This window comes from Syzygium oleosum, unplaced genomic scaffold (assembly GCF_021117445.2).
Source record: "Syzygium oleosum isolate NSW1041296 unplaced genomic scaffold, Sole_v2.1 Sole_v2.38, whole genome shotgun sequence".
Lineage (NCBI taxonomy): Eukaryota > Viridiplantae > Streptophyta > Magnoliopsida > Myrtales > Myrtaceae > Syzygium > Syzygium oleosum.
Genome location: NW_026607522.1, coordinates 651,232 through 674,834, shown reverse-complemented (window position 1 = coordinate 674,834; position 23,603 = coordinate 651,232). Strand labels below are relative to the sequence as shown.

The following is a 23,603-nucleotide window of genomic DNA, read 5'->3' as shown; positions in this document are numbered from 1 at the left end:
GAGTCAACGGATCCGACCCGGTCGTTGACCCGGGTCGGATAGGCTGATCCGGGTCGGTCGGAACCGACCCGGGTCAACGGATCCGACCCGGGCGTTGACCCGGGTCGGGTCGGCTGATCCGGGTCAGTCTGACCCGAATTCACAGACCCGCGAGGGGGGGAGGCGCCGGCGGAGCCAAAATTGGCCGTCCGCCGGCTGACCCAGACCTCCGCCGGCCCAAAACCGGCCTCTGGGAACGCCGCCAAGCCTCGCCGGCCACCTGGGTTGCCGTCCGACCACCGCTCGCCGGCCGGCGACCGAATTAAAACCGGCCTCACCGAGGCATTTCAACAAACACTTGGCGTGCGTGACCAAAATGTAGATATTCCGACTGTTCCGGCGAACCGGTGGACTCAGCGACCCAACATACCTTCGGTGACGACACACGGACGGCGGGGACGGCGGTATGGGCTCGGACTCGCGCAAACGGCCGGCGCGGGTCCCGCCAAACCGAGCATAAAAACGAGGGAGAACAGAGGCGGACGGGACCCCGGGAAAGCTCACCGGTCGACGACGCGTACGGAGGGGCTTCCGGCTGGTCAGGGGGGCGTTGGCGAGGCGACGGGCTTCCTTCTCACGGCCCGAGGACTCTCAGTTCACTCTCTATCTCTCTATTTTCGCTCAATCTCTCCCTCTGTTTTTCTCTCCCTCCGTTTTTCTCTCAAAAACCGCCCCTGGCTCGGCCGCCGGAGGTTACGCGCAACGGCGAGGCTGACTGAGGCTCCCTGTTCACTCGTCTTCTCTCGACTCCGCTCAATTTCTCTAGGTCTCTCTCACGGCTTCTCTTTTCTCTTCTCTCGCTCAAATCGACCGAGAAAAACCGCCCTCTCTCTCCTCTCTCTCCGGGTCTCGTATATTCGACGACGACGACGCCATTCTCTGCTCCATTCAATGCTCTGCACCGGCCTCTGCTCCTACCAAGACTTTCGCGGCCATTAGGCCGGTGCAGAGGAGGGGCCGATTCTGTGAGGACGCAGAGAGAGAAGGAGAGAGAGAGGGAGCTCCAGAGATAGGGAAGACGGGACTGGCCTTAATGGCCAGTCCCTGTGGCGTGTTCCCCCGGCCTCCTCTGACCGGATGACGACGATGAGGAGCGGCGCCGCCGTGCGTCACGCTTCGGTCGCGCACAGGGGAGAACAGGGGAGGAGAGAGCGGCCGGCGAGGGAGAAGGAAGAAGAGAGGAAGGGGACTGGGCGGGCCGGAGCCCGGTCCGCGCGGAGGAAAAAAAAAAGGAAACGGGTGGGCCCGCGCAGGAGGAAAGAGAAAAAAGAAAAAGGAAGAAAAGGGCCGGGTCGGCCCAGCCCCGACCCGACCCGAATCGATTTCGAATTTTTTTTTTTTTAATTTTAAGAAAATATGCTCTAATAGGCCTTATTAATGCACATATGCCTAATGTCTATATGCAATGCATTTAAATAGAAATATTTTTTTTGTTTTAGGAATTAAAGAAAATTAATTCCTAAATTTTGTGTAATTAATTTTGGGCAAATTAAAAATAGGTGTCAACAGCTGCCCCTCTTTGAAGGTGAGCTCGCAGAGATTGAGCTCGCAGAGGTTACGTTCAAAGATAAAATGACACCTAAATTTGGCCCATGCATGTTCAATGAATGTTATTTTTGGCGAGACTGGTGTCCCATTTTTATGATGCGATATAAGATGATGCATGCTAAAGCAAATAAAAACATACCTGGGGCTACTTACCTTGCCGAAGGGTAGAGTAATTCCAGATAGTTGATATTGTGTGTCGAGGACCCGAACCTGTCTTCGGTCGCCTTGACGGAAAAAATGGTTTGTCTAGGACCCGAACCTATCTTCGGTCGCCTTGACGGGGATTGTTTTTGTCTAGGACCCGAACCTTTCTTCGGTCGCCTTGACTGGGGAAATCGCTTGCCTAGGACCCGAACCTATCTTCGGTCGCCTTGACTGGATTTCATTTGTCTAGGACCCGAACCTTTCTTCGGTTGCCTTGACTGGGGAAATCGCTTGCCTAGGACCCGAACCTATCTTCGGTCGTCTTGACTGGATTTCATTTGTCTCGGACCCGAACCTTTCTTCGGTCGCCTTGACTGGAGGAAATCGCTTGCCTAGGACCCGAACCTATCTTCGGTCGCCTTGACTGGATTTCATTTGTCTCGGACCCGAATCTACCTTCGGTTGCCTCGACTGGGGAAATCGCTTGCCTAGGACCCGAACCTTTCTTCGGTCGCCTTGACTAGATTTCATTTTGTCTGTCTAGGACCCGAACCTTTCTTCGGTCTCCTTGACTGACTGGATTTTGCCTGTCTAGGACCCGAACCTTTCTTCGGTCGCCTTGACTGACTGGATTTTGTCTGTCTAGGACCCGAACCTTTCTTCGGTCGCCTTGACTGACTGGATTTTGTATGTCTAGGACCCGAACCTTTCTTCGGTCGCCTTGACTGGGGGAAATCGCTTTGACAAAGTACCTGGGGGTCCTCGCCCGAGGATTTGATGGTTTGCTCGGTGGGTCCTCGCCAAGCGGGTCTTGAAAAGGCTCAAACGATGAGCACTGGGGTCCTCGCCCGAGGATTTGTTGGTTTGCCCGGTGGGTCCTCGCCAAAGAGGTCTTGAAAAGGCTCAAACGATGAGCACACTGGGGTCCTCGCCCCGAGGATTTGTTGTGAACATGGGGGTCGGTCCCATGCTCGGAGGGTGAACAACGGGGTCAATCCGATGTTCGGAGGGTGAACAACGGGGTCAATCCGATGTTCAATTGGTGAACAACGGGGTCACTCCGATGTTCAGAGGGTGAACAACGGGGTCAATCCGATGTTCAATTGGTGAACAACGGGGTCACTCCGATGTTCAGAGGGTGAACAACGGGGTCAATCCGATGTTCAGAGGGTGAACAACGGGGTCAATCCGATGTTCAAAGGGTACCATAACAATCGTAGGTACATGGATTTTTGGAATCAGGCATGGGTAAAATGTACTTACCTGGGCACGTTCCTGCCTCTTAAGGGCGTGTCTCCTGTCAGACAAGTTTTTTTGTGCAAACACATACGTATTCATCGGAGAAATAGACGACTGAGGCTATTCTTGAATATCGTATGAAATATCTTGACCAAACTAGTCAAGATGCTTTTCTTTTTCAAAGAAACACCCTGTTTACCTTCCGGGTAGTTTGAAAAGAAATCGATGAAATACCCGGGATTTCTTACCCGAGGTTTGATGTATCATCTCGCCGAATACCCGACCTTTTCGGGGCATCTCTTTTGTGATGATAATCGGGGCTTCTCCAAAGGCCCGAATTTTCGTGTTCTATCACCGAGGATTAGAACTTTGAGCTGTCAAAGAGGGTTAGCACAAACATGCATGCATTCATCAAGGATAGACAAGCTAGGCTATCCCAGAATGTGTATTTGAAAGTTCATACATGATGATTTCGCCATGTTTGCATCACCAAACATCCACTGAGGGTCAATCAAGACAATATTTACTCGGGAGGTGGACTTCTCAAGATGCCGAACGAGGGATTCTCGATCGAAAGGACTTTCCACTCGCTCTCGTTGAAAAGGGTTATTTGTCCCGTCCATTAATGCGGGAACATCGAAAACACTCAATCTGACCGTTATCACATCCGCAAGGGTCTCGAGTTTTCTCGCAAGCGGTACGACGCTGCCAATCTGAGAGGTCTTCTTCAGGGTCGTAATGCAGGCTTGGTCAATGGCTTAATGAAGGTGACTGTTCAAGTCAATGCCATGAAAGAAAATATTCTGCAATCATCTCCGGGTTTACAAGTCAAGAACCCTGCAAAACGAGATAGAAATAATCTTGCTCGCACTTCCTCGAGCGTTGTTTATAAACATTTGAAATTCCACGTTAATTCAAGTGTCCTAGTCAGAAGAGACTTCCTGAGGGACGTAACGTGGGCTCGGTTCACAGGTTGAGAAACGAAAGGATCGTTAGGCTCAAAAATGTGTGTAAGGGTGAGAGTTGGTGATCATCTTGGCATTGTCACCAGCCTTTTTCTCCACCGTCGGGACTCTTTTGGAAAACTCCCTGGGTAATCCCTTGTTTTAGCTTCTTTGACAACTTTTTCTTGAGAAGCTTCTGCGTCCAGCATTTTCCTGGATACCATTCTATCTCTGTGACAGATCTTTGTCAAGACAGAGTTCCTAAAGTAGGAATTTGTATCGAAGAAGAACTCAAGTTTAACCCTTTGGGGTCGTCTTTTCATCGTTTTTCTTCTTCTCCTTTTTCTTTTTCTTTGTTTTTTATTCATGGGCATTGGCCTTGCTTTTACCAGGCACACTGCTTTTTCATGCCCCTAGTTTTCAGCATTTTTTTTTGCTGCTCTTTTGGTATTGTCAGGACTAGCCTAAACAAGTTTGAGCAGAACAATGTTATTAGGCTCTTGGAGTCTTCATCTTGATTCGGTACTTTAGACCCTGATGCTCAAGTTGTGGTGACTTTTGCCTTGCCCCGGTGTAGGGGATGATCACCAACTGGGTTGGTACGAAATGAAATCGCCGGCTCAATTGGGCTAGCAAGGAATATAAGTGTATGGGATAGAAGAAGAACCGCTCTTCGTCATCCTAGGGCACTTAAATTTTTGTGAGAGTTCATCTGCAATAAAAACACTCAAAGATTAATGCAAATGAAAGCAAGAAAATTTCTATTCATCTTTTCACCTTGTGTGAGCGATGCGGTGATGATCATAGAAAATTTTAGATATTACAAACTCCTCATCCTTCTTGTCTTGCTCATCACCATTATCAATAAGATATTGGCATTTTGGACAAGCTTTAGTTTGTCTGCTTCTCTCTTGACAAAGCCCTCTTAGCCTCGATCGTTCAATTCCGTCGATGGTGTGCTTGTCTTGGAGGACTCGTCGAGGACCGCCGGATCCGTAAGGACGACAAGGCCGAAACCACGGGAGTAGTGATCGAAAGGGAGGGACGCTCCTCTTGCTCCTCCGAATTTGAATTCTCCCCGTGATGCCGATTTACCTCAAGCCGCCCCTAATGTGGGGTGGTTCTTGGCAGGGTGATTTAAAAAGAACCTCCAAGTGTATGGGCTCAAATGGTCAAGCAAAGGATTAATGGTAGTGTATGGGGCGAGAAATGAACGCCTCTCGTCATTTTGGCTACCGTACCTTATGCGAGAAATCTCTTTACCTTGTAGAAGTGAAACCTTTTTGCTCATCTTGCAAGGGTTTGGTACTTGAGAATGTGTTTAGGCTAAGGATTGCCTCTCATCATCCTGAGACACCTCGTTCAATACATCGGAGCAGTTCGACACCATTCGTCGAATTGTCAAAATTTTCACAGGGAATTGGTGAATTAAACAGGTAAAATTACCATGCGAAATTCTTTCCAAAAGACATGCAATGCACTTGGGGGAAGGTTAAGCATTTATTTGCTTTAACATGTTTTCTCCTTCTTTTGATTCTTTCAACTCTTAAAGTTTTAAGGGAAAGAAATACTTACCTACGCTGTAGCAGCGACGAGGTAAACCTGTAAAGCAATAAGAAAGACCGTGTCAATGAACGGCTCTTTGAGGGAATAGGAATTGGGAACGATACAACATTACCCTTCGTGATTCCCCTCATTTAAGATTAAATTGACAGCTCCTTGAGTTTTCTCGGATGCTGATAATTCCCTTCTGACAAAAACAGGAGTTTATGTTAGAAATGAGATGATTGAGGGTAAATTGAGAACGATACAAATTACCCTTCTTCCATTTTGCCTTCAAAGCTAGCAGAGTCTTTTCTCCTCTTTACTTTGTTCAGCCTTCTTTGTCTCAGTCTGCTCTTCCATACTCTTGGTCTCGAAGCTTGAATGAAATCCTCTATAATTAGGGGTGCTCCCGAATGAGGTTCTACCGTCGACGGATCTTTGTGTCAATGCGGCTCCGTGCGTCGGGGAGTTTCTCGGGAATCATATGATTCCTGACATACACAGGATATGTGCAATTGCTTGCATGGGGAACTTCGCAGCAAAGCTAATCTCTACTTTAAAGGTCTTTGACGAACATGGGCATGACTACCATCGAGACTTCTGTGGTTGTCAGGATCTGCCTTGACACCATTTTGTCATATGCAAAGTCCTTTCCAGCTACTTGTACCATGAGTGTTCTTTACTCAATTTTGTCCTTTTCTTTCAAAAAGGGTAATCTTTTCTTGATCTGCTCCCGACTTTTGTACAAAATGATGTTCCGCTCATCATGGAGTCAAGGAATGCTTAGCATTCTCTTTGACTTTCTGGGGCTGATATCACCCACTGGTAGTAATGAGATTTGCCCCATGTGTCATTTGAAGGTTGGATGATCTTCGCTTGGACTGCTCCTATCAGATGAGTTGGTCCGTGATCATTACCAGGGGCTGATGTGCTCTTCAGCTTGTGTCATTTTCAAATGTCCCTTCGTAATAACAAATCAAAAAGGAGTATGCTCTGACACACGAAGTGAGCGAGTTAGAAAAACAAACAGGGCTAAGAGCATGCACGCTTTTCCACCATTCTTTTTTTGTCCTTTTGAAAAATGATAAAACATTTGTTTTATTTTCAAAAGCTTAGAAACAAGGAAGCATGAGGAAGCCCGGGCCTCAGAACACTTTCCTTTACATGGTCGGATATCATCAACGGGCCGGTTTGGGATACTTCCTCGGCCCTCAAAACATTATTTATTTACAATACACGGATTTACAACCTCAAAAGAGGGTGAATTCAAAAAGACATTTCTTCCAAAGTAAATGACTACAAAAAACAAAATGCAAGGATAGCCCCTTTTCCAGGGATTCATGCAAAAGGATGAGAGGAGTTCTACTCAAGCGGGCTTGCGCCCATTCCCTTCGCTGGTCTCGAATGAGAAAGTCTTGGTATCCAGCAGGTTTTGAATTCGGTGCTTAAGAGTATAGCACCCATCAGTTGAATGTCCCACCTCGCCCATGTGATAATCACATTTTTTAGACGGATTGTAGTTTGAAAAGCTCTCAGGATTAGGTCGCTTTGGTTCAGTGGAGAGCAGCCCTTACTTCCGGAGTATTGCCAGCATCTGAGACGGAGGTCCTGGGAGAGGAGTGAACTGTCTCCGGTTGTTTCACTTTTGTGATGGAGGGATATTGGGTTTGTATTGTTCATGTTGCATGAACTTTGGGCATAGGGTGCTCAATTCCTTAGGATCAGGGGACTCGTGGACATTGTCAGCCATGACATCTTTACCCTTTTGGTTGAGACCGGAGGGCTCCATTTGAATCATCAACCCTCGTCTTGGATGGCGAAATGGAGTCATGGTGAGTTGGTCTAAGCGGACTGACAGATGTTCCACTTGTTTTGAGAGTTGTTGAAGAAAGGCGAAGACTTGCTTCATTTCGGTCTCCATGTCCGCCACACGAGTTGTCATATCTTTTTCAGCCATTTTTACTTGGCGGGTTGGTATAATTCGTAATTACCTGTGAAAAAAAATGGCAACGAATGAGTATAAAATCTCATAAATGATCGATCCCATGACTTAGCCTAGTATTGCATCTCATCTATCACGCATTTTTTATTTGTAAAAAATATCAGAAGCAAAAAAAAAAAAAAAAAGTTTTTATTTATATATTCCTTACAAACGGCGTCCCCGGGGTTCGAACCCCGGTCGCCTCGGACCACCTTCACTCCCGGGTACCACCAGGCCGAAGCGCTGGTAGTGTTACCGGGGTGCCTTTTTTTTATTTATACACAAATTTTTCCTTTTTTTGAAAACGACAAGAAATCGTATGGGAAAACAATGATTTGTAATGTGTTTATAAAAATAAAGGTACGAATTGGAAGTAAGTATTCTAAAAAAGTTTTAGTAACTATTTCTTCCAAAACGATTACGGTATTAAATTCACAACTAACCTAGACTAATCATGGACCGACCGGGATATATAAAAATAAATAAATTGCAAAGTGCATGAATAGAAAACTTACTTTACCAGGAACCATGGCAATCACAGAGACATACGCATGAGGAGTGAGGTTCGATTTCTATTTAGACTGGTTCAGCAACATGAAGTTAAAAGGGTGCCTGACCGTCGCAGCCTCGCGTTGGTGTCAAGTCCTTTTAACCTCGGCCAAATCGAAAGGAATATCTTATAGTCACGCGAATAGCGGCTAAAGATACTTCTTTACGATTTTTAGAAATAAATTTCGGAGAAAAGAAAGGCAACCTCTACATCGCGGGCTCGCGTTCGAGGTCGTATCTTTCTTAACACCATCCTAACATGCCCTATCGCGGCCCAGGTCCGGCACGTGGTTGTGTGTGCAACGGTGTAGTGCTAAATCATTAAAGCATGCACAACAAATTATAAACAATCAATTCGAACCCGCCAAGACAAATAACACCTTAATGTCAGGATCATACCTGGAGTCCTTGCTGCCAAACAAAAATTATTTTGAACAAGACAAAAATTTTTGGCTTAAGTCCACTTTAAAAAATGCAAGTCCCCAGCGGAGTCGCCAGTCTGTCGCGACCGAACTCCCGAGCCCTCTTTTATCGAACATGCAAAAAGAAAGGGGGCTCGCCTGGTACGTGCTAAGTCTAGGTTCGGGACTTAACTCGGGCTCTCCCAAGCCCATACCATATCGCGACTTAGGGTTTAAGTTTTTTAACATGCAAGTGGTTTATATCAAGGAGTCGCCACTAATCGATTTGGGGTAGGTCGATTAGAAACCCAAATAGGGTGATGGGAGAATCACCCTATTCCTACGAACCAGAGATTAAATGAGTTCGGGGACTTGGTTACACTAGTTGGATAACTAATGCCCTTTCGGTACCATTTTACCCCTGTTCATTTCTCGAAAACATTTGTCGTGCAATTTGGATTGATTTTAGGACCTTTCTCCTAACATGTGAGGTGATCAAGCGAGTGCATAATCAGAAACGATTAGCAGTCAGGAACACAACCATTCATGCAGCCTAAGGTTCTAACCTTAACTAAGTCAGATGACATTCAAAACCCAACAGCTCATGCAATTGTATTAAAAACATGCATAACAATACAACGGTAATAAAAACTATCATGCAAAATACTACCGCGCAATCCCAGGCTTGTCTAATTTAAACAAGACAAAAATATGCATAATAATACTACGATAAATTAAACACTTAGATATAACATAATTTTAAAAAAGGAAAAAGTTTTTTTTTTTTAAATTTTTTTTTTTTTCGAAAAAAAAAATAATAATAAAAAAATAAATAATAATAATAATACAGAAGAAGAAGAAGAAAAAAAATAATAATTTAAAAATTTTTTTTTTAAAAAAAAAATTTTAAAATTTTTTTATTTTTTTAAAATAATATTATAATGAAACCGGGTCGGGCGGATCCAGGTCGAACCGACCCGGGTCAACGGATCCGACCGGCGGCGTGACCCGGGTCGGATTTGGCCGATCCGGCCTGCCTCGACCGACCCGAGTCAACTGATCCGACCTTGGCCGTTGACCCGGCCTGATAGCCGATCCGGCTCGGCTCGGAACCGACCGGTCAACGGATCCGACCCGGGCGTTGACCTCGGTCGGGTCAGCCGGCCGATCCGGCCGGGCCCGACCCGAATTCACGCACCCGCGAGGGGGTGCGCCGGCGGAGCCAAATTGGCCGTCCGCCGACCTGCACCTCCGCGGCCCAAAACCGGCCTCCGGAACGCCGCCAAGCCTCGCCGGCCACCCGGGTTGCCGTCCAGACCACCGCTGCCGGCCGGCGACCGAATTAAAAACCGGCCTCACCGAGGCATTTCAACAAACACTTGGCGTGCGTGACCAAAACGGAGATATTCCGACTGCTCCGCGAACCGGTGGACTCGAGCGACCCAACATACCTTCGGTGACGACACACGGACGGCGGGGACTTGCGGTATGGGCCGGGACTCGCGCGAAACGGCCGGCGCGGGTCCCGCCAAACCGAGCATAAAAACAGGGGAGAACAGAGGCGGACGGGACCCCGGAAAGCTCACCTGGCCGACGACGCGCACGGAGGGCTTCCACCGGTCGGGGCGTTGGCGAGGCGACGGGCTTCCTTCTCACGGCCCGAGGACTCTCAGTTCACTCTCTATCTCTCTATTTTCGCTCAATCTCTCCCTCTGTTTTTCTCTCCCTCCGTTTTTCTCTCAAAAACCGCCCCTGGCTCGGCCGCCGGAGGTTACGCGCAACGGCGAGGCTGACTGAGGCTCCCTGTTCACTCTGTCTTCTCTCGAATCGCTCAATTTCTCTAGGTCTCTCTCACGGCTTCTCTGTTCTCTCTCTGCTCAAATCGACCGAGAAAAAACCGCCCCTCTCTCTCCTCTCTCTGGTCTGTATATTCGACGACGACGACGCCATTCTCTGCTCCATTCAATGCTCTGCACCGGCCTCTGCTCCTACCAAGACTTTCGCGGCCATTAGGCCGGTGCAGAGGAGGGGCCGATTCTGTGAGGACGCAGAGAGAGAAGGAGAGAGAGAGGGAGCTCCGCAGATAGGAAGACGGGACCGGCCTTAATGGCCGGGCCCTCGTGGCGTGTTCCCCGCCTCTCCCGACCTGGGATGACGACGATGAGGAGCGGCGCCGGCTACACAAGCCACGCTTCTCTGGGTCGCGTTACTGTGGGAGAATGTGAGAGAGAGCGACCAGCATGTAGTGGAGAAGCGAAGAGAGTGGGCGTGGTCTGGCCGGCCGTGCCCAAATCCGCGCGGAGGAAAAGGAAACGGGCTGGGCCCGCGCAGGAGGAAAGAGAAAAAAGAAAAAGGAAGAAAAGGGCCGGGTCGGCCCAGCCCCGACCCGACCCGAATCGATTTCGAATTTTTTTTTTTTTAATTTTAAGAAAATATGCTCTAATAGGCCTTATTAATGCACATATGCCTAATGTCTATATGCAATGCATTTAAATAGAAATATTTTTTTGTTTTAGGAATTAAAGAAAATTAATTCCTAAATTTTGTGTAATTAATTTTGGGCAAATTAAAAATAGGTGTCAACAAATCTTGTGTTTGCTGTCACTAGCAACACGATTAATATCGTTGTTCTTAACTACTTAATGATTCTTCACAAAATATATATTGCCCTTTAGCAAATCTCGAAAGTGATGTGCATCGTTGCTCTTGATAGAACCACGGATGTATTCGTTCCAAACAAAACATACCAAAAATAAAAAAATCATTTGACAAGCAAAATAACTGAAAATAAGAAAGAATGACGACTCACTTTCTCATCTAGAAGAACCATATCGATACTATTCAGTTGCCTATTTCTTTTAGTGTTTATATCATTCCATAGTGTCGAAACTGGTACTTGAATTATTATTATTTTTCAAATTTTAATAATAGAAACCACTACATATTGAAAAATTCAAACAAAATTTGAATTTGACCATCACCCCTCTGTCCGAAACGAAGATTCATGGTTTGTAAAATAGGCGATCTTCGAATGAATGATTTGATAATAGAGAAATTATATGTATGTGTGTGTGTATATATATACTGTCCATGGGATTATACACGGAATATAAATTTTTATCATTAGTTATATTTAAACATTAAAGTAAATGTCAAGTCGGGGTTGTAATGTGCCTACAACGTGCGCACCTGAGAAATTCCGTCTGTATCTCAATATATACTTTGCTTAGCATGAGAGCAAGAGATGAGAATCTATTGTTGGTCAAGCAGGCGTTAGCTTGTCTGCTTTGGCTTTATGTATCACATTTTTCAGACACAAATGCTGAAAAAAAATATTGCCGTTCACTTGCTTGTCAATTCGCCCGTTAGTAAATTACCAATATTATCGGGATTTTACCAATGTCGGAACAAAGTATTAAATTACCAACTCCTCTAAAATTCTACTAGTGTCATTAGTTATGTACCGATATTATAGTAAATTTAACAATGTTCCACAAAATCAGTAACTTATCATTTTTTTTATATTTTGCAAGTTTGATTATTAAATTACCGACTCTATAGAGAATTTGTCAACCTGCCACTAAATTATCAAGTCACCAACTTTTTCAACTTTCACAAGCTTGATTTTTAAACTATTAACACTATAAAAAAAAATTATCGACATTCCAAAACGTCCAAATGGATTAGTAAATTTACCAACTCTTCCGAAATTATACAATTGTCATTAGTAACTTACTAATACTTCAGTAAATTTGCCAATATTCCGCTAAATTAGCAACTTACCGGCTTCTTTGTTGGTCAAGCACGTGTTAGCTTGCCAGCTTTGGCTTTACGTATCACATTTTGTTAGACATAAATGCTGAAAAATTTCCGTGTTGGTAAAGTTTTGATGTTGCAGGTAATCTTCTAATACGTGTTGGTAAAAAATTTCGCCGTTTACTTGCTTGTCAATTCACCCGTTAATATATTACCAATATTGTCGGGATTACCAATGTCCTAACGAAGTAGTAAATTACCAACTCCTCTGAAATTCTACTAGTGTCATTAGTAACGTACCGACATTATAGTAAATTTACTAACGTTCCACAAAATCAATAACTTACCATATTTTTTGAAAATTTACAAGTTTGATTAGTAAATTACCGACTCTATAAAGTATTTGCCAACTTGCCGCTAAATTAGTAAGTCGCCAACTTTTTCAAGTTTTATAAGCGTGATTTTAAACTGCCAACACTATAAATAAATTATCATCATTTCAATAAATTAGTAAATTACCAATTTTTTTCGAAATTACCAACACTATCGAAAATTCACCCACGTCCAAATGGATAGTAAAATTACCAACTCTTCCGAAATTATAGAATCGTCATTAGTAACTTACTAATACTTTAATAAATTTAACAACATTCCGCGAAATTAGTAACTTACCAGCTTCTTTATAATTCGGCAAGTGTGATTAGTGGAATACCAATCCTATAGGAAATTTCCCAAATAAACTAGTAACCTACCAACTTCTTTAAATTTTACAAACATGGTTCATAAAGTATCAAAACTATAAGGAAATTATCAATGATTTAGGGAATTACCAACTTTATCGATATTTCACAATTAAAATTAGCAGATTACCCGCTCATATTGTAAGGAATTTACCAATATCCAAATAAATTAAAAAGGGTAGTGCTTTTTCCACTCCTGTTATGGCTAAAGAACTCCCTATCACAAGGTTTTGATAATATTAACTTTTGTTGGTCTCACATTTTTAAAGCATTATTTTAACGCGGTGATCCATTTGTTTTCTTCTCTTTTTTCTTGAGGTTGCCACTTTCCTTCTTCTCGTTTACTTCTCCTTGTTCTCTCTCTTGCATATTTGTCCCTCTCTGCTCCCTCTTTCCAATTATCGCTTCAACACTGCCTATGGCATCACAGCAATCATTGTGGCACTCTCCTGTGCCGTACTTGTTTGAAGGCCTGTCGGCAATGTTGGGGCTCATAGGCTTTGCTCACTTGATATTGACCTGTTCCTACGAGAAGCTCTCTGGCAATTTGAACAACACCCAAAGAGACGAAGAAAACACAGGTGAAGCAAAGAGGAGCGACGAAAAAGGGCACAACAAGGCTATGATGGTGTATGAAAAGAAGATAGTGGTGATAATGACCGGTGATGATCCACTTTCCTTGCCACATCTGTGTAGTAGAGACCCTTCTTTTGGCAATGCAACAGTAATGGCGATTGTCAGAGCTTCGATATGAAGGATGATAAGGAAGACAATTTTGACAAGACCAAGGAGGTTAATAACATTAACAATGATGATGACGATGTTGGCAGAGTTGTTGTTCGTGGTCATAATTAAGAGGTGAAGATGCAAGCACTCCAACCTTCAGCCGGCGGGAACAACATGCTTCGGCCGGAAGCCTCTCCAGCAGAGGAACTCTCTGGCTACTTCCCATCAACAGCCAGCCAGTGACATTCCGGATTTCGACCCATTTTTGGGATTTAGAAAACGTGTATTTCGTCGGTTGGCATATAGTTAAATCTTGCCCAAAACTAATCACTCTCGGGTTATTTTTAAATTTGAGATTTCGCTAAAATCGCATTCGATCGAATTTAGCTGTTATTTAGAGCCCAAACTTTTGTGTCAAATTTCTCGGAGTTTCGTGACGAATATAATTGGACGATGTCGATATTATTGTGGCCAGCGTCGAGATTGCCCAGAATCATCGAAAAGTGAAATTTGGACTGGATGCGGATTTTGACCAGTAGACCTCCATTTGGATTTATTTTATTTAGTGTCTTTTGGCCTAATCCTAATTTATAATTAGGGTTTTTCGTGGGCCGTTAGATCGCACTCGATTAATTTGACTTTCTCTCTCTCTCTCTCTCTCTCTCTCTCTCTCTCTCTCCCTCTGCCCGCGCGTCCCCTCTCCCCCTAGCTATGCACGTCCCCTCCCCATCTCCCCATGCAAACTCTCTCTCTCTCCTCCCTTCTTCCTCTTTTCCCTTCTTCTTCTTCTTCTCTTCTTTTCTTTTCCTCTTGGCCGCTGCATCTGCTTCTTCTTCTTTTGCTCGTTGACCGCCGCTCGCTCGACCAGCCACCACCACCACCGTCGCTATCGCCTAGCCACCGCACGCCGTCGCCGTCGCTAGCCAACGCAGCCGCGTGCCTGCTCGTCCATCGTCGCCTCGCGATCGCCCGTTGCCGGTCTGCCCAAGCCACCCGCGAGCACTGCCCTCTGCCTGGACCAGTCGCCACCACCGTGCGCCGATGTCGCTGCTCGTCCAACCGCCGTACATCGCTCACAGGGCCGCCACCCGACTACCGCTCCTACCCCTGGCCACTCGCCAGCTCGCCCAACAGCTCGCCGCCGCGGGTCTCGCTCAGCAGCTTGTCGTCGTCGCTAGCTCGCCCGTCGCTCGTCGCTAGCTTGCCGTCGCCATCGGCTGCTTGCCCAGCTCGCCGGCCGTGTCGCCCAACTCGCCCAGGCTGTCGCCCGTCTGCCTGGCCGTTGTCCCTGCCTTGGCTGGACTGTCCTGACCGTGGCCGAGCCCATCGCCCGTTCGCCTGGCCACTGCCCCGGCCGTGGCCGAGTAGCCCAGCCGCTGCCCTTGCTCGTACCGAGTGCCGAGCTCGTTGCCCATGCGCCTGGCCGCCGTCCCGGCCGTGGCTGAGCTCGCCCAGCAGCTCGCCCGTCGTGCCCAGCCGCTCGCCCGCACACTTGGCCGCTCGCCCGGCCGTGGCCGAGAGTCCCGGGCCGTGGCCGAGGGCTGTGCCGAGCCGTGGCAGAGCCGCTTGCCCGCTGTGCCCTCGCCCACGCAGAGCCCGCCACTGCCCCGACTGGCCATTTGGCCCCCTTGCTGGTTTTTCCTTGGGCCAAAACCTAGGTAAGTGACTCCCTAAACCCTACTTAGTACTTTGGGTATTATTAGACTTGTTTAGGGGTAATTAGTGTTGGTTTAGTGACTAAGTTAGGTAAGGATTAGTTAATTGAATGTGATTGGTTTATGGATTATTGTTGTGGTGATTTTGTGGCTAAATTAGTAATTGATCGAGATGGGTTCAATGACTGAGTTGATGTGGCGTTTGTAGGTGAAATCGATGTCTGAATTTGGCCGACTTGAATGTCGGATTGGTGGGCTAATGTGGTGAGCATGACTTGAATTTGAATAGTATGACGTATTAGATTGGTATTGGCGAATTGTGTTGTGGCATATGTGCACGAGAAATGTCCTGAGGCGTGGTTACGCGGGACTAAGCTCGGATTGATCGGAGGGCTACCAACCTGAGACGTGGTTACGCGGGTGTGGCTAGAAAGGCGAGAAATGTCCCGAGGCGTGGTTACGCGGGACTGAGCCCGGATTGATCGGAGGATTGCCAACCTGAGGCGTGGTTACGCAGGTGTGGCTAGAAAGGCAAGAAATGACCTGAGGCGTGATTACGCGGGTCGAGAGAAATGTCCTGAGGCGTGGTTACGCTGGACTGAGCCCGGATTGATCGGAGGGCTGCCAACCTGAGGCGTGGTTACGTGGGTGTGGCTAGAAAGGCAAGAAATGACCTGAGGCGTGGTTACGCGGGTCGAGAGAAATGTCCCGAGGCGTGGTTACGCCCGAACCCGAGCCCGGATTGATCGGAGGGCGCCAACCCGAGGCGTGGTTACGCGGGTGTGGCTAGAAAGGCAAGAAATGACATGAGGTGTGGTTACGCGGGTCGAGAGAAATGTCCGAGGCGTGGTTACGTGGGACCCGAGCCCGGATTGATCGGAGGACTGGACCGAGACGTGTTGGCCGCGGTCGTGGATAGTTGGGTGGACACGTATGGGAAATGTGTTTGGTTAAATTGGGTGAATGTACGTGGTTATGGCGCTCGAGCTATTATTGCATTATTGTGATTTGACTAATGCGCGGAGTTAGCGGGTGATTTGAGGCGAGGTAAGTGTGCATGAGAATTCTATTATGTCGATTGCTAGATTGCATGCCGGGACTCGTCTGGGTACGCCTTCGCCTAGGTGGGGTTTAGGTTGTCTGCTTATTGAGATTTATTCTTATTGCTGTAGTGCAAACCATTTCAGATCCCCGACCCCGACCTTGATCATGCCGCCACCTTGGCATTTTGGGGTCCCTATGCATACGGTGCATGAGGAGACCGAGTATCCAGTAGGTCAACATCAGACTTATATTAGGCACCTCATTACATTCTGGTAAGATGTGGGCTTAGAGGACTTCTAGCGTCACACTTGGCCTGGTTTTATCGTGACGGATTGTAGTTAGTTGGCCCAATCCGGGGTTTTGAGGGACAGCAGCACGGCAATGAGGATGCCGTGGATTGGGAGCCCGGGGACGTGTATGCTCCTGATGGTGAGATTCTGGACTCCGAAGATCCCCCGGAGAACCCTGGTCCCGAACTCGAGCCCGTACCAGAACCTGTAGCGCCTGCAGATCTCGAGCTCGAAGAAGAATTTGAGGAGTCCGAACCTAAAGAAGAGCCCGAGCTTGTGCCAGAGCCCATGGAGTGCGAGCCCGAGGAGGAGTCGGGTAACGAGGAAGAGCCAATTGAGATCAACTCTGACACGGAGTCAGAATCTTTAGGGTCTGATTCAGATTGGGCACCGTAGGAGCGTTTGGGTGCTGGGCTTAGAAGCTTTTTAGTATAGCCCTTTTTATGTAGCTAGCTAGCCTACCCTACCACCTGTCCCTTTTTTATGATAATGGTGGATGTTAACCCTAGAAGCCTAATGTCTGATTGTTTGGCCAAATGTTGTAAGTGACTGTTTTCCATTGCTATGAAATTATTATTTTCATTGTCTATTGTCTGGGTTGTTTTATTTCGCATCCGCTTGCGTATACATGTGGGTGTCTCGTTTGGGTCGGCGACGCGTCCTGGGACGTCACGTTCGATACGACCGTCGTAGGGGTGTCGCAAGCCCGTTAGGGTTCGGGGCGTGTCACTGTAACTTGTTCAAGGCAGTGTGAGTGGCGTCGTAATTACACTATTCAATCAAAACGTTTAAGTACGAAGTGATATTAAATGGCTAGAGTCAACTAGATAGGCGACGGAATGTTAGAGGAACAATCGCTCTTCTTCCTTCGTTCATATATGAATTGGTCATCAAATTCGTTTGGACATAATATCACATGCTTATGTTGTTACATGAGTCCGTCGTACATGACACATCATCATGTTCAACTATCTATCTAGATTAAAAAAATAAATCCACGGGAGTGTCAACCACATGATGTAACCTCTGTGATATGATGTCATAACCAAGGACCGTTCAGTCAAAACATGCTTATTTTTTTGATCGACAGATACATGTAGTTAATCAATTTATTTATACTTCACGAAACAAGATAAGAGTAACTACATTAGTATATTTCGACACGACTGCCTTGGTTACGAAACATTGTGCGGCAGCATACGACGGCCCTTCACAATGCCATGTATAAGTTATAGCGTAAATAGACGTGGTTATGAGACATTGCGAAGTATCTTACAACGTTTTACGACACTGCCTTGAATAATGACAACAAGAACAATGGGATTTTGTATATTAAGGAGAATGTCCATTACATTTTCACCAATCAATATATTTGACCTTTCGAATTTAATTTTTCTTTCGAATTGATTTAATTTGATTAATTAGAAAGACACTTCAGGTTCATTTGTATTGTAACACAATGGATGAAAGTTGTTATAGATCTTGGAGGCATGAGTCCATAACAGGTTGTAAATTCGGTTACGTTTGGCTCATGCTTCAGTTCAATTCTATCCTACAACGCATGTTACGGTCGATCTACTCATTTGCATTTTTTTTTTTGGTCAATCAATGACTACCTGGTTTGAGAAAAATGGATGAAACATTCTAAAGGCTATATATATAGTAACAAGCTCTAAACCCATTTAGCTTGTTTTGTAACTCAGTTTTATTGGGTCCTCAGTTTACGACCCGTTACTAGTGCAATAAGCCGAAAATTAGTAAGTTACAATGGAAATCGCCTTGATTATGATGCATCCCTCTAAGCTTACGACTTATCACAAGTGCGACACTTCAAAATCGACAAAGTAGCAATGGAAATGCACCTTGGCCACGCATTTGCTTCCAGCTTATGATCTATTACAAGTGCTGAATTTTGAAACTTAGTAAGTTAGAACAGAAAAGGCCTTCTTCGCGATATATTTGCACTAAGTTAACGTCTTTTTACTATGCACCTATCCCCGGTTTTTCGTTTTGGGGACATGCGGAAGTGTCATTTCAAATTTTGACAATCATAACAAGTCGTAAAGTAAATTCAATTATGTATTTTAATAATATTAGAATAAATGTGCCATAATAACATATTATTTCCGTCATACCAAGTTGTCAACCCTATTTGCTTGTTTTGTAAAGACCAATTTGTCAATGGGTGCAAGAAAGTAAAGAATATTAAATATAAAATTATATTTTCACTGTGAGGAAGGAGTGAAATTATTTTTTTCCAAACAACTGTGAAATTTCATACGGAACTACCATGAAGTCAAAATGTGTAAATCATTAAAACAAGATAACATGAATTAAAGTTCTCCAAATAGCAAAATTGTGCGCCCATTTCCTATTTTTAATAAAGCTTTACGTGTTCTATTTTAGAGGGCCAGTTTTAGATTAAGATGTGGTTAATGGTCAGATTTTTATCAATGGGTAGTGGGCTATTTTGAACTAGCATTTAAGATATCGTGACGCTCCCCAACGGCGAACGGTTGTCGGGGAAAGACGGATTCAGAGGTATTCTAGACCTCAATCAGCGCGGGTTCTCCCAAACTCTGACCTTACGCGACATTGGGAAACTACAATTGCAATAAATCTATTTATGAAATTCAACTTAACTAGGAGTCGCCACTAGCCTATCAAAGGCCGGCTAGAAACCAAGTGAGGTACGAAAACATACCTCGCTTCCTATGCGACTAGAGATCTAGGGTCGGGCACTTAATTACATTAATTGTTTAACTAGTGCCCTTTAGATACCCTAACTTAATTGATTAATTACCCAAATGACTCAAGCAATCTTTCGCCATTTTATTAACCTAGGCTACTTAATGATAGCCATGAATGAGTGCGTAAGCATGTAAAAGTAGACAATCACAAATAATACGATAGAAGTATAGTGCAAGAAAGTAAACCCAACAAAGTATCAAACAAATTATAAACATGGCATCGTTATCAAGCCTCGAGATAGCAACCATCATAAGCTAAGTCCAAATTGACTCTAATTTCTTGTCCAAAATATCAATATATTCAAATCTAAGCTATGTCAAAGGTAACCACTAAAACCCCTAAACCGAAGGCATGCTCACTAAATAAAACTAAACTGCATCTATCGCTGAAAACCAGCTTCTAAACTATTTTCTGAATTTTATAATTTTTTTTGATTTTTTGAAATTATTATTATTTTACAGATAATCGTGACTCATCTGTCACCTAAGAAAAGATATTTGTATTCCCCGAGCACCACCCTCTTGATGCTCATTTGTTCCCAGATTCGCCTCGCCTGTAACCTAAGAAAAGAAACAATAAACTCGTCAGTGAATTTTCCATCCATATCGACACGTTCAAAGCTCAACTGATATTTTCCCCCTCAGCCAATCGCGACCTTCACCGAGCTACCGCCATCGACCGACACCGGACCTCCACAACCAGCCGCCATTTTCGGTTGCCACTATCATCCGTCGACCCACTCGAGCATCCACGTACATAGTCACCACGTGACCGGAGCAAACGGGGTGTAAGAAGGAATTCAACGGACAAACCGGTATGGACTCACTTTAGGGATTGTCACCACTCACCAGGCCTTCGCTTCACCGACGAACCTCATCGTTTGACCATGAGCGCGCAAATGGTTCACCAGGAAAAAAAAACAAAACAGAGAAAAGATATTGCTCAGAAAAATCCATGGTAACCATGAATCGTTCTAAAGGGTTTCTGCACACCAAATTATCGAACGAACGCTAATATATAGAACGGATCAAGACGTGCTCGGATTTGGACGAAGACAGAGATTCTAATTGGAAATTCGTCAAACAGGTTATATGCACCAGTTTTAAAGGAATAGATAGTCATCGTTTCAAATCGAGATTCACAACTAGGCTTGAAAAGACCCAGCATAGGATGTTTTTACCAAGGAGAAGAAGTTTGAACAGAAAAGACTGCGATTTCTTTTGAAAAAAAAAAATCGCAAAACACTTAGCCACTCTCTTCTCAGGACAGGGTATCATGGTGGATTGAGCCTTACCTAAGCGAAAAGGGGTCTCGATCGTGGTTGCAGGTCGCGGTAAAAAGATGAGGCTCCGACGGGGATTTTTCTGGTCGAAATCAAAGTCGGTTATGAAGCTTGCACGGAGAACAAAGCTTTTCACGCTTCGCGGTCGAAAAACAGGGAGGGGAAGAGTAATGGAGTTGCAGATCTGGAATGACGAAAAAAATGGAAGCGACGAGGGCCAATCGACGTCGGTATGGCAATAGAGAAGCTCTCCGGAGTGCTCAATACAAGTTTTGAGTCGGTGAAATAGGCAACGACAGCCACAACTTCATCTCCTCAATGACTGAGACCGAGGGTGACGCTGCAATATGCGGTGATGGGGCTGATCCCCAACAAACGATCGGCGGCGGCGGCGATGAAGGTGTAGCATGGGGAAAGATGATCGGAAAAGAGGGAGAACACGATCTTCCAGAACCACTTTGAACGTCAAAGAAACCACCTTAATTTTTTTTTTCTCTTCTTGTGCCGCCGGCCCCTTCTCCAAAAAGGGAAAAAGAACAGGTGTTATTCCTTCTCTAGAGCTTTGTGTGGACGCGATCTTGAGGGTTAAGTAACTCAAATCTTATAGTGCCAAGTCTGATACTCTAAATGGTCAAATCGGCTTCTGAGGTTACATAGGTTGAAACTTCTTTAATCGAATTCGACGTCTCTTAATTTCGCTGCCCCTAAATCAAATGTCTAAAAAAAAGATTAGAAGCTGATGAAATTCTTATTTTTCGATCAAGGGTCAAATTCTTCGGTTTGACCGACAAGTCAACCTTTGGCCATTTTTATGAACAATTAAAAGCTAAAGGCCTAATTCCGAAAACCTATGCCAAATTGGCAGCTTAATTCTTTACGGTTTTTTGTGATTTTTTTTAATCTAGAGTTGACTTTTCCTTTTTCAGGTTTGACCAACAGTCAACCTAAAAAAGTCAACTCTTTGTTTATTAAAATAAAAATGATGCCTAATTGCTGATGAAATGCAAAGCTCCTAACTTCTACATGCAAATTGAGATACTACAGACACTTAGCTAATTTTTTGGTCAAGAAACGAGACTCGCCATCATCGGGATCTCGAACCTCGAATTTTCTAATTTGGATCGTCAAGAATATTCAGGTATCAACATAAAACTACTTATTTAATGAGGTTAGTAAATTCCTTATAGGGATGATATTTTTCCAACCATGCATATAAGCTTTCAAAGAAGATGGACTAATTTAATGGGATGTTACTAAGTCCCTTATACGTTGGTATTTTACTAACCACAATGATAAAATGCTAAAGAAGTTGCTAACTTTATAACTTATAGGGATGTTTGGTAAATTATCTACGGTGTTGGGAGTTACTACTCAATCTTGTAAAATTTTAAAGAAGTTGGCAAATAATTAATTTCATGAAATGTTGGCAAATTCCTTATACGGTTGACATTTGGTGTAAATTTTAAAGATGTTGGTAATTTGCGAATTTATCAGGTGTTAGTAAATTCCTTATAGTGCTAGTATCTTATTAGCAACAATGGTAGAATTAAAAGAAGTTGGTAGCTTACTAATTTGTTGGGATATTAGTAAATTTCTTGTAGGGTTGATATTTGACTAAATTCACTAGTAATGGTTCAAAGAAGTTGATGAATTACTAACTTATTGGAAGATTAGTAAATTTATTTTAGTGTTGGAATTGTACTTGTAATACCGTTAAAATTTAATATGAGTTTGTATTCATTTGAAAGTTGGTGAATTTCTAATAGTATTGGTAATTTCCTAACAAGTAACTCGACAATTATTAACATCTAAATTTTTGTTAAATGATCATTTTTAATACTTTAAAGAAAAAACTGGAACATGCTTTCGTACAAAAAAAAATGTCTCATTAATTAAATGTCGAATTCTTACAATTTAGATTACTTAGGCATTTAGTACATTTTCTAAAATAGAATTAGTTTTCTTGGAATCTGCTTTCTCAAAAATATAAAAAAATAATAATATAATAGCAAGTAAGAGAGAACGGTGAGACTTCTTCTTCTCGGCCATTCTTCCCACACACACGTACAGCCACCGCCAACCACCGCTAGTCGCCAGCCTTCCATCTCCGGCAGCCACAAACGCACTCGGCGTGGTGTGCAGCTGGGGGCGAACTCGGTGACCTCAGCAGGAGGGAAGTACGGATCTCTCTCTTTGCTCGGATCCTCCATGGAGTATCGGATGAAAGTTGGGAGCTAAATTCCATGGATGCAAGAAGGAGAACCAGAGACGAAAGGCGGAGGATGCAATCGACAGACTCCACAACCCAATCATGAAGCTCTGGCGAACGTGACTCTCCTATCTCTCTAGCTGGAACGGAACTCTTTTCCCTCCTGATTCATATTCGGCAGAGGCTCAGCCGACGCACCAGAGGCTCTGTTTTCGGATCCTTTATTCCCGCTGGTTCAGGAGCTAGCTCTCCGCGTTCCAATCTTTGTCCATCCGTTCCTGAAGCTCCAGACGTTCGTGCTGCACTTTGGCGATGATCGTAGAAGTTCCAGTTTCGCATCTCCAACGAATAAGCTAAGTCAAGCATCTCTCTGTTCAATTGCTTGCTCATTTTCGTATATTCCGGTCTCTATCCATACTTGGTGTTTCTCGTCCAGATTAAGTTTGTCGCTGATCTCTTCAATGGCCGGGCTGGAATCTTGTCGTTCTGTCGGTGATGGCCGGTGCCATGTCTTCAGGTTTTTCTCAAATTCTAAATTCAGATCTAAGCGTTAGTGTCATGTTAAACCCAAACAATATATGTGGGTGATTATTCTCTGATACTCGAAGTGGATGGTGCTGGAATTTCACGGTAAAAGAGAAGAATGAGAAATTGGATGAGATATCGAGATCGACTCGTTGATATGAAGTTCTGAGTCAATTTAATGCCTTATTGGTTCAAGTGTGCTTTATTCCTTGACATTCTTCCCAAGAAATTGGAA

At 44.5% G+C, this 23,603-nt stretch overlaps 1 protein-coding gene and 1 pseudogene across 1 annotated transcript in view; one reads left to right on the top strand and one right to left on the bottom strand.

Moving 5' to 3' along the window:
* The window catches only part of LOC115665344 (putative disease resistance protein RGA4), a 59,815-nt gene that overhangs the window by 14,614 nt on the left and 21,598 nt on the right, over nucleotides 1-23,603 (bottom strand). The window lies entirely within an intron of this gene.
* Nucleotides 13,088-13,741, top strand: LOC115667961 (protein GLUTAMINE DUMPER 3-like; annotated as a pseudogene).